General features: G+C 45.0%; 1 protein-coding gene across 1 annotated transcript in view; it reads right to left on the bottom strand.

Moving 5' to 3' along the window:
- LOC147734642 (protein mono-ADP-ribosyltransferase PARP12-like) overlaps positions 1 to 12,176 on the bottom strand; it is a 335,778-nt gene that overhangs the window by 31,045 nt on the left and 292,557 nt on the right. The gene's annotated exons all lie outside the window — the stretch shown is intronic.

Raw genomic sequence — 12,176 nt, 5'->3', positions numbered from 1 at the left:
GAAAATGGTGTTCCATAGGGGCTGTGACAATGTTTTGTTTAATTCGTGAGCGGTGTTGGGCTATTCTTTGGTTGATTTGTTGTGTCGTTTTTCCTATGTATAGTTTGGGGCAGGGGCAGATAATTGTGTAAACCAAATTACGACTTTTGCAGTTCGTAAATTCTTTGTGTGTCCACTTGATGTTGTTGTGATGGAATTCCGTACCTTCCATTGTGCTGGCACATGACACACATGTCCCGCATTTGTGGTGCCCTTCTATCGGTTTGAGTCTCCAAAGGGCACGTAAGTCAGATTTGACCTGACTAGTGCCCAAGTCTGCCCGAACCAGCTGTTGCCCTATGCTTCTGTTCTTTTTGAGTGCAAATAGAGGTTTTTCAAATGGTATATCAAGTCCGGACAGTAGATGCCAATTTTTGAGAATGATAGCTTTGAACTTATTGGTGTGTGGTCTGAATGTCGTTACACACACCAATTTTGTAGAAGGGCACCACAAATGCGGGACATGTGTGTCATGTGCCAGCACAATGGAAGGTACGGAATTCCATCACAACAACATCAAGTGGACACACAAAGAATTTACGAACTACAAAAGTCGTAATTTGGTTTACGCAATTATCTGCCCCTGCCCCAAACTATACTTAGGAAAAACGACACAACAAATCAACCAAAGAATAGCCCAACAACGCTCACGAATTAAACAAAACATTGTCACAGCCCCTATGGTACACCATTTTCAACAAAGTGGTCACACAGAAAAAGAGTTCAAATGGACAGTGCTGTCAGCAATCAAAACTCCCACTCGTGGTGGTGACGTTGAAACATTGCTAATTCAAAGAGAAGCATACTTAATACTCAGGTTCAATTGTGTGGTGGATGGGATGAACGAACTGACAGAAATTCCATTGAATCAGTAAAGCCTGGTTCCAAATAAACTACAACTCCCAGAAGTCTCGGCCACATACTAAAGCATGTGACTTCAGTTTGGACTTCCGCGATCCATTGCAGCGCATTTGGAGCAGCACACCAAACAGCAGTTAGAGCAAGTGCGGTTGAACTATACCACCAAACAAGGTGAGCAGACACATATCCTAATCCCGCAAACAAAAAGATCAAAGTTAGCTCGAACACATTGACATTTAGTCTTTTTTGATTCTTTCCCAGTAGGACAGAGTTCCCGCGGTAGCATATCACTAAAGGAGAAGCACCGCGTCCAACAACAGTGCCGCCCCAAGTAAGCTGGTTTAACAATTTAAAAAGTCATCTGTTAGTAATTTCAGACTTACAAGCAATTAAAACTAGTCTTTTTCCACCAGACGGGGTAGAACATTAGGAACACGTTACATTGGAACCAGGCATTCACACAAGCTTTCACAAGTAAGTTGTAATCCAGAATCTATCTAATGTAAAATGCCTTCCGTTCGATAAAACAGAGACAAACAGTGTCCATTTTCACAACTATAGGTTTGAAAATTCCTTCAACCGTCAAAACAGGACTCCACCGCGCAGGAACAAAAAGGTAATCCTATGTTCCGCACAGTGAGAAGTAGAATTTCAAACAATACAGGAGTAGGCACTAAATGAAGTCTACCTTTATGTTTCACAACACCAGGTACCCAGGTTGCCCTGAGGAAAAACCCGATATACTCACGACCGGGTTTGGAAACGCGTCGGCTTTCCTAAAGGAGTCATCCCTTTACTTCATTTCACCAAAGGCACAAAAACAATAGTCCTAGACCATTGGACATCATTAAAATCAAACAAAGCCTATGGTGTTACACAGTCCGAAACAGCCAAAGAAATAGGCATATAGGATTGTTTTCATTATTACTGGTGTACCTACGAATTTATTGATTGTTTTGTTTACATATGAATTATTGATTGTTTTTGTACATATGTAATTTGCACGTAATTCTTTTTTGCACTGAACAAATGTTTCACATTTCAGAAATATTCTCTTCATGTTTTCACAATAAGTGTAAGATGTCTGTGTAAAGCACGGGTACTCATAGTACGGCCCGCGGGCCAGGGGCGGCCCGGCAAGCCTTCCCTGGCGGCCCGCGGACCTTGCAGACATGTACCCGTGTTTAATTTTTTTTTTTTTTACAGTGTCAGCAAAAACCCCTGCGGCAGCGCGACTCAGACTGCTGCTCTGTGGGGGCCAGGCGATTCCCTTCGTAGTCAGAGTGGGGCTGCAGGGGGGCTAAGAGGTGACAAAGCCTCATTAACAAACGAAGTGTCTTTTGAAGACGTATGAAGTGCTCCGGTGAGGCTGTGTTTGTGGGTGTGCCTGCCCAGAAGCTGTCTCAGCCCGGGTACACACGGGCAAGGTGGAGGGAGGGAGACAGGGAGGGAAAGGGAGGGCGAGAGACAGGGAGGGAAGGAGAGTGAGGGAGAGTGATGGCAGGAGAGTGATGGCAGGAGAGTGAGGGCGAGGGAGAGGTAGAGCGAGGGAAGGAGAGAGTGAGGACGAGAGAGAGGGAGAGGGAGGGAGAGCAAGGGAAGGAGAGAGTGAGGGAAGGAGAGAGTGAGGGAGGGGGAGGGCAGGAGAATGAGGGAAGGAGCGAGCGAGGGAAGGAGAGAGTGAGGGAGAGGGAGGTCGAGGGAGAGGGAGGACGAGGGAGAGGGAGGGAGAGCAAGGGAAGGAGAGAGCGAGGGAAGGAGAGAGGGAGGGAGAGGGAGGTCGAGGGAGAGGGAGGACGAGGGAGAGGGAGGTAGAGCAAGGGAAGGAGAGAGCGAGGGAAGGAGAGAGCGAGGGAAGGAGAGAGCGAGGAAGGGAGAGTGAGGGAGGGAGAGAGCGAGGGAGGGAGAGAGAGAGAGAGTGAGGGAGAGAGAGAGAGTGAGGGAGGGAGAGAGAGTGAGGGAGGGAGAGTGAGGGAGGGAGAGGGAGAGTGAGGGATTGAGAGCGCGAGGGAAGGAGAGCGAGGGAAGGAGAGCAAGGGAGGGAGATTGAGGGAAGGAGAGAGTGAGGGAAGGAGGGAGAGGGAAGGAGGGTGATGGAAGGAGGGGGAGGGAAAGAGGGGGAGGAAGGAGAGAGCGAGGGAAGGAGAGAGCGAGGGAAGGAGAGCGGGGGGTAGTGAGGGAGGGAGAGTGAGGGAGGAGAGAGTGAGGGAGGAGAGAGTGAGGGAGGAGAGAGTGAGGGCAGGAGAGAGTGAGGGCAAGGAGAGGGCGAGGGAGAGGGAGGGCGAGGGAAGGAGAGAGTGAGTGAATGAAGGAGAGAGGGAGGGAAGGAGAGAGGGAGCGAAGGAGAGAGGGAGGGAGAGTGAATGAGGGAGAGGGAAGGAGAGTAAGGGAAGGAGAGAGTGAGGGAGAGTGAGGGAATGAGGGAGTGGGAAGGAGAGTAAGAGGGAAGGAGAGCGAGGGAGGGAGAGGGAGGGAGAGCGAGGGAGAGGGAGGGAGGGAGAGCGAGAGAGGGAGGGAGAGGGAGGGAGGAGAGCGAGGGAGGATAGAGTGAGGGAGGAGGGAGTGAGGGAGGAGGGAGTGAGGGAAGGAGAGAGTGAGGGAATGAGAGAGTGAGGGAAGGAGAGAGTGAGGGCGAGGAGAGAGTGAGGGCGAGGAGAGAGGGAGGGCGAGGGGAGAGGGAGGGCGAGGGAAGGAGAGAGCGAGGGAAGGAGAGAGCGAGGGAAGGAGAGAGCGAGGTAAGGAGAGCGAGGGAGGGAGAGAGTGAGGGAAGGAGAGAGTGAGGGAAGGAGAGTAAGGGAGCCCGCCAAGAGTGAGGGAGCCCGCTAAGAGTGAGGGAGCCCGCTAAGAGTGAGGGAACCCACTAAGAGTGAGGGAACCCGCTAAGAGTGAGGGAGCCCGCTAAGAGCGAGGGAGCCCGCTAAGAGTGAGGGAGCCCGCTAAGAGTGAGGGAGGGAGACAGAGTGAGGGAGGGAGACAGAGTGAGGGAGGGAGACAGAGTGAGGGAGGGAGACAGAGTGATGGAGGGAGAATGAGTGAGGGAGGGAGAGAGAGGGAGACCGAGGGAAAGAGGGAAAGGGAAGGAGGGAGAGGGAAAGAGAGAGGGAGACAGAGGGAAGGAAGGAGAGAGGGAGACAGAGGGAAGGAGGGAGAGGGAAACAGAGTGAGGGAGAGGGAAACTGAGGGAGAGGGGAAACAGAGTGAGGGAGAGGGAAACTGAGGGAGAGGGAAACAGAGTAAGAGAGAGGGAAACTGAGGGAGAGGGAAACAGGGTGAGAGAGAGGGAAAGTGAGGGAGAGGGAAACAGAGTGTGAGAGAGGGAAACTGAAGGAGAGGTAAACAGAGTGAGGGAGAGGAAAACTGAGGGAGAGGGAAACAGAGTGAGGGAGAGGAAGACAGAGATGGAGAGGTAGACAGAGATGGAGAGGTAGACAGAGATGGAGATATAGAGAGTGAGACATTCAGAGTGAGTGAGACAGAGGGAGAGAGGGAGTGAGCAAGACAGAGGGAGAGAAAGAGTGAGACAGAGGGAGAGAGGGAGTGAGACAGAGGGAGAGAGGGAGCGATACAGTCAGAGTGAGGGAGACAGATGGAGACAGAGAGACAGAGGGAGAGAGAGTGAGGGAGAGAGAGTGAGGGAGAGAAAGAACGAGAGAGAGAGAGAGAGAGAGAGAGAGAGAGAGAGAGAGATGTGTGCATGCCGGGTCTGGTGGCTCAGTGGACGAAGGCGTCTGCTGCAGGGACCTGTGATCAACTTCATGGTCACAGTTTTTTTTCTTGTTGCTCTAGCCCCGCCCCTTCCCCCACTGGCCCCGCCCCCACCAGTGCGGCCCTCGGACATAAACCACACTGTAAATTTGGCCCCCTAGAGAAAGTTTGTGAGTACCCATGGTGTAAAGGTTATGTTTAAACCTCGTTTTCAACCATCAAATGATTCTAAAAATGTAAATATGTGAAAAAAACACAGAAGCTTTATAATTTACTTAAAAGCTCAGTTGCTGATAATTAAAGACAGCACTTAAATTCGAGACCAGGCACAATTGTCTTTTTTCCAGTTTACAGTGTCCAGCCTGGCCCCGTAGGACAAAACCCCTGTGTGTACAGTACTTTAGAGCGGGCAACCCCCGCGTGGGTTGGCACATAAATCAGCCTTACCAAAAGACCAACCACGAGGTCATCACAGACTGTCAATCGCAGTCTGTAAATAATGTCGGAGGAAGAAACACTTTCCTTTACCGAAGATTACATTAAGAAGTTGACTTCTGGTCCCTCTCCTTTCTCAGCAATTAAATTGAGCACGAATGCCCAACAGCAAAATGAGACTGAGAAGTTAATTAGGTTGACTAAAAAACATATTCGAACGGAATTACACGGGCATTTCTTATTCGAACATTTGAAGGCCGGCACCATCCCGTGGGGATTACAAGTCAAAAACGTGCCGGTGGTGTTCAGAGAGGACCCAGTGTATGAAAAGGGTTTCAGATATATAGCAACCAAATGTAGTAAAGATCTCATGGTGCACACAGTAGACACAGCTAAAAGATTGTGCATAAAAGAACAGGAGGAAATCGAGGCCCTAGCCAAAGCTATTGAGGACAACCACACTGTCACTGAAGCCAAAGCCCTTCTCGATAAAGTAGAAAAAGAGATCCAAACATTTCGAGACAATACAATCACATTCAGGACAAACAAATTCGAAAAAGACGTAAAATCTTTCAAAATCGAATCTGTTTATCCTTACCTGAAGGACGACTATTATACCCAAATTGAATCACGCCGTGCCTTATCGCAGTATCAAGGAAGGTCTAAGAACAGGTTTTCAACTTTTTCTGAGAGTTCCTCTTCAGAATCGGCTGGAGACTCTGATCCCAGAGAAGGACCGTCTAAACGCAACAACTCTTTTTTAGACAAGGGCGAAGCCAGAAACAGGGTAAGGTTCAAACCACCAACAGCATGGGAAATGAGGACCCGCAGAAACTTTTACAAAAGTTAAATGAGACATCTATAGTAAATCTTTCTGATAAACAACTGACAGTGTTCGAGAAGGAAGCTTTGGAACTAGGTCTAAAATTTGTTCCAGCAGCTGCCACAGACTTAACCAAACTAAAAATCGAAGCCTTACAATTTTGTAGGAAACTCAGATTAAAAGCCTTTTTTCACAACAAGGAAGATACACGAATGGCTGAGCCATCTGGTCTCGCCAACAAATCTACATTCATTCCTCCACCTCAAACCATTCCCAAAGAAATTTTAGCATATGAACAGACCGTTCTTTCATCCATCACACAATTGGGCAAACAAAAAGTATTCCACAAACGGAATATCTCTAAACAACATCAAACAGCCATTATGGATCTGAAAAATGACGACTCAATAGTGGTAAAACCCGCCGACAAGGGGGGTGCACTAGTAGTATGGGCTAAAGACAAGTATATTATCGAAGCACACAAACACATAGACCAAACTGATTGGTACAGGCCATTGAATGAGGATCCCACCTTAGAAATTCAAAGTGAGATCAATGCCAAACTGACAGAAGGATTTGACTTGGGTATCTTGGGTCCAAAAGAGCTTGAATTTTTATCTAAAAAGAAGCCACGCACTCCGGTAATCTACTTCTTGCCAAAATTACATAAAAACATCTCCGAACCACCCGGAAGGCCAATTGTCTCCGGGTGTGATTTGATATTGGAACCTTTGGCCAAGTACGTGGATGTGTTTCTGAAACCCTTCATGGAACAAGTTCAATCATATCTGAGGGACACCATGGACTTCATCAACAAGATTGAAGGCTCCACATTTGATGACACACAGCATTTAATGGTGTCGTTCGACGTGGTTTCCTTATACACCCAGATCCCCCAAGAGGAGGGCCTAGAAGCCTTGGAATTTTTCCTGGAAACACGCCCCAAACCACAAAGAGTACCAACAGAATTCATAATAGCCCTTGCCAGAATCGCTCTGAAGAGAAACTATTTCCGATTTCAGGATAAATTCTACATGCAGGTGAAGGGGACTGCCATGGGGTGTCCTTATGCCCCGGAAATGGCGGTCCTCTTCATGGCCCTGTATGAAGAGCGTTTTGTGTACCAGAACAACCCGTACCGCACTCACATCGTTACGTGGTATCGGTACATTGACGATATTTGGTGTCAATGGAACGGTACCACAGACACGCTAAATCAATTCCACAATTGGCTGAACACGAGGCACCCTGACATTAAGTTCACCATCTCCTCTAGCAATACACGCCTCACATTATTGGATGTAGAGGTTACACCTCAAAATCACATGCTCACCACCACCCTGCATCGGAAGGACACGGATAAAAATACAATCCTCCACTATAGAAGCCACCACCCTCAAAATTTAAAAGCTAATCTCCCCTACAGCCAAATGCTTAGGATCAGGAGAAACTGTTCGAGAAAGGAGGACTTTGAGGCCCATGCAGAAATTCTGAGCAATCAATTGATAGCAAGAGGTTACCCGAGCAAAATGCTCAAACAATCGACCAAAAGAGCATGGAACACTCTAAGGGAAGAGTTATTGGTCAAAAAACAAAAAACACCCTTGGAAAAATTGGTGTGTGTAACGACATTCGGACCACACACCAATAAGTTCAAAGCTATCATTCTCAAAAATTGGCATCTACTCTCCGGACTTGATATACCATTTGAAAAACCTCTATTTGCACTCAAAAAGAACAGAAGCATAGGGCAACAGCTGGTTCGGGCAGACTTGGGCACTAGTCAGGTCAAATCTGACTTACGTGCCCTTTAGAGACTAAAACCGATAGAAGGGCACCACAAATGCGGGACATGTGTGTCATGTGCCAGCACAATGGAAGGTACGGAATTCCATCACAACAACATCAAGTGGACACACAAAGAATTTACGAACTGCAAAAGTCGTAATTTGGTTTACGCAATTATCTGCCCCTGCCCCAAACTATACATAGGAAAAACGACACAACAAATCAACCAAAGAATAGCCCAACACCGCTCACGAATTAAACAAAACTAGTCTTTTTCCACCAGACGGGGTAGAACATTAGGAACACGTTACATTGGAACCAGGCATTCACACAAGCTTTCACAAGTAAGTTGTAATCCAGAATCTATCTAATGTAAAATGCCTTCCGTTCGATAAAACAGAGACAAACAGTGTCCATTTTCACAACTATAGGTTTGAAAATTCCTTCAACCGTCAAAACAGGACTCCACCGCGCAGGAACAAAAAGGTAATCCTATGTTCCGCACAGTGAGAAGTAGAATTTCAAACAATACAGGAGTAGGCACTAAATGAAGTCTACCTTTATGTTTCACAGGTTGCCCTGAGGAAAAACCCGATATACTCACGACCGGGTTTGGAAACGCGTCGGCTTTCCTAAAGGAGTCATCCCTTTACTTCATTTCACCAAAGGCACAAAAACAATAGTCCTAGACCATTGGACATCATTAAAATCAAACAAAGCCTATGGTGTTACACAGTCCGAAACAGCCAAAGAAATAGGCATATAGGATTGTTTTCATCATTACTGGTGTACCTACGAATTTATTGATTGTTTTGTGTACATATGAATTATTGATTGTTTTTGTACATATGTAATTTGCACGTAATTCTTTTTTGCACTGAACAAATGGTTCACATTTCAGAAATATTCTCTTCATGTTTTCACAATAAGTGTAAGATGTCTGTGTAAAGGTTATGTTTAAACCTCGTTTTCAACCATCAAATGATTCTAAAAATGTAAATATGTGAAAAAAACACAGAAGCTTTATAATTTACTTAAAAGCTCAGTTGCTGATAATTAAAGACAGCACTTAAATTCGAGACCAGGCACAATTGTCTTTTTTCCAGTTTACAGTGTCCAGTCTGGCCCCGTAGGACAAAACCCCTGTGTTTACAGTATCTCCTCTGTAAGGGCACAATTCTAGAAGACCCTACCGCTCAATGTGATGAGCTGTATCACTTTAACCAAGATGATAGTATTACCAAGACTGTTGTATTATTTTGCAAACCTCCCAGTTTATGTCCCGGTGCAACAATTTCAGGAACTGGAGGGACTAGTCAGAGGTCTAATCTGGAATGCGGGCGACCCAGAATAGCACTGCAGAAATTATATGTGCCACCAGAAGGTCGGGGCTTAGCAGTTCCTCATTTAGAATTATACTACTTAGCTGCACAGCTCCAATGGGTCGCTAAATGGCTAAGTGGCAGAAACCTGATGGATGCTGCGACTGAATCATCATCCTGGACGCAGACTCAAATCTATAGTTTGCAACAAAACACAATGGTTCAGCACTCCCCCACAATAAACAATAACAGTGATATTCAAAATAATGATTTAACCTCTTAAGCGCTGCTGACGGCCAACGGTCGTCACGAGCGCTACCTCCCCAGTGCTGCGCACGTCCATTGGACGTCCATTCAGCACTAGTTCCAATGGACAGCGCAGCACTGGGGAGGGATATTTACACGCAGCTAAGGTGATAAGGAATCAGTTCAGTAGGACTTAAAGATTTCTTTTTCTTTTATTCAAAATCTTCATACAAAGCGTAGCCAACGCGTTTCGTCCAGAGGACTTCTTCAGGGCGAAAAGTACGAAGACTATGTCGAGTATGTTCCAGAAATATATTATTCCAAACTTCCAGTATATGTGACAATAATCACCTTATTTTTAATAGAACTTGCCAATCCTTCAAATTGAAATATTCATCTTTATTAGTAGTCAGCGAGGATGATTTTGAATGGTGCCCATATTTGCATCCAATCACACAATTCGAAGCCGACATCGGGGTTGAGCTGCTTAAATACAAGCGAATACAGTCGCCACAGTGATACTGAACTGATTCCTTAAATCATTATTTTGAATATCACTGTTATTGTTTATTGTGGGGGAGTGCTGAACCATTGTGTTGAGTCGCAAAGTTTTTGGGCATAGCCCTTGGGAGTCTAGGGGTATGCCCAAAAACACAGGGCATGTCTGTGTGCCACATGGCGCACATGCCTATTTTTGGGGTGCCAGAGGGTGTCAAAGTGACACCCCCTGCACCCTTGCAAAATTCGGTATTTACCGATTCTGTAATTACAGAATCGGTATTGCCCATTGATTCCTATGGGCTTTAAGGCCCATAGGAATCAATGAGCAATACCGATTCGGTATTTACAGATTCGGTAAATACCGAATCTTAACGAATCGGTATGTACAGAATCTGTAATACCTACATCTCCCCCCTTCATATTTACCGACTCTTAAATACCGAATCGGTAAAATTCGGTATTTAAGATTCGGTAAATATGAATTATCTACATCTGGCCCTAAGAGAGAAGTGTGTGTTTTGACATTTTCTACTGAGGCATCAGCCATTAAGCAGAGTATCTTACGCAGAAGGCAAATCATTGAGCAGGAACCTGATTTCAAGAAAGTGTTTCTTTGTAAACCCTTGTTTGTGAACACATGGGCAAAAAACTTGTGAGAACTGTTAAAAAAAGGATTAACACCCAGAAAAACAGTCAAAACCACAGGGATGAGAAAATGGTTTAACTGCAGCCTTTGCAGCAATGTAATTGTAGGGATCACATTCACACACCCTCACACTGGGAGGAAGATAAAATTGGCACATTCATCGCACTGTAACACAGACATGGTAGTCTACGCCATAAAATGCCCATGTAGCTTGGTTTACGTGGGTATCACGAAAAGTCAAAACACGTATCACAGATCATAAAAGCATGATCAGAACAGCGATTTCCAATTCCTGTTTAGCAACACACTGGTATAAAAAAAACACACCATTCTACAACTCAGGTTTACCATTCTAGACAAGATATTCTCTACAACACATAGGAACATCAACCAAGTGTTAGCGCAGTGTGAAACAATTTGGAATAAACGCTTAAACAACCTGATACCGTGTGGGTTAAATGACAAAATTGAAATGACATGCTTGCTTTGAATTTACTATATTACAGTGAGATTCAGTAATGAGTTCTTACCCTGGATATTTGTTTGATGACTTTCAGTACGGAACTATTAGGTACGACAGCAACAGGGTTTCTGTATTCTCAAGGAATATTGTACCAGTGGAGTATTTTGTTTTCTTCCATTCGATGGTCATTTCAGGTTCCGAAAATTCTTGATGCGGATGATCAAAATTATTTATGAATCACTAAGTCACGTACAAAGGCAGAGGTTACACGTACTGCGAGCTTTTGAACAGAACACAGAGCAGGTGTTCATAACTCATTTTGAGTTATTTTTCTTCTTTTCACATATGATGTCACCATTTGTTAATTACTTTATTATTCTTTCACTTTTGGTTGTCAGTTCCCTTGAACCCATTCTAACATTACTACCATACCGCAATATGTAAAGGGAAGAACTTTGGTGAGTTTTTTTTTTTTGCTTACGGCGGATTGCACAGCGGTGGTACGCACGGATACTCGGAAGCGTTTAAGATACTTACGGCATTGATATCGGGCATTCTTTTGGCTCATTGTTGGTGACTGGATGTGAAAGGCTGTCACATTGAGGATTCTATTAAGTACTATAGTCTTCCACGAACGTTTGTATGCATTAATGATCGAGTAGTGTTATAGAATTAAATAATTGTTTTTTACTTAGAAGGTGGCTGTACGGCGGAAGCATGGATTAATCACAAACACGCTTTTCTGACTCGTTGACCCAGTAAGTCAATCGCACATGTGACTCACTTATAAACACGTTAATCTTTATGTTCGCACTGACGGGTATCTCCGTTGTACTACAGAGGACTTTACCATCACTGTATTAGCTAAACTGCGTGATGCCAAGGGAGGGTAAAACTTGTTATTTCAACTGGATGCTTTGAATACGGTTAAGATACACTGTGAAAGCACTCTGCACTTGGGATATAAGGTATGGAGACTCGGAGTTTGGGTTGCAAGCTGTGGTTTACTCATATAGCATGGCTACTTTGACACATTTTAATACTTTTATGAGTATGCAAAATAAGGTAGTGCTATGAGTAATCTAGGTGTAACGGCAATCACTGTGAAGACATAATTAATTTTGAACTACCTCATTAAGTACTCTTGCAGAAACCCACATGGGATGGGAAAGCTTGTAATGTTCTTAAAACTTTGTGTTTTCTGATTATGCTTGAACATATGTATTTGTCATTTTGAGAGTTCCCCTGATGAAGGGACTTCCCCAAAATGCTTTGGGAATGCGGCATTGAATACACCATGATGGTTATTTGTTTGCAATACAATGTAATGAGAGAACTGCATCATGA

This window comes from Lissotriton vulgaris, chromosome 1_2 (genome assembly GCF_964263255.1).
Source record: "Lissotriton vulgaris chromosome 1_2, aLisVul1.2, whole genome shotgun sequence".
NCBI lineage: Eukaryota > Metazoa > Chordata > Amphibia > Caudata > Salamandridae > Lissotriton > Lissotriton vulgaris.
Note: the sequence above shows the minus strand (reverse complement) of the source record. Positions and strands in the feature narration are given on the sequence as shown.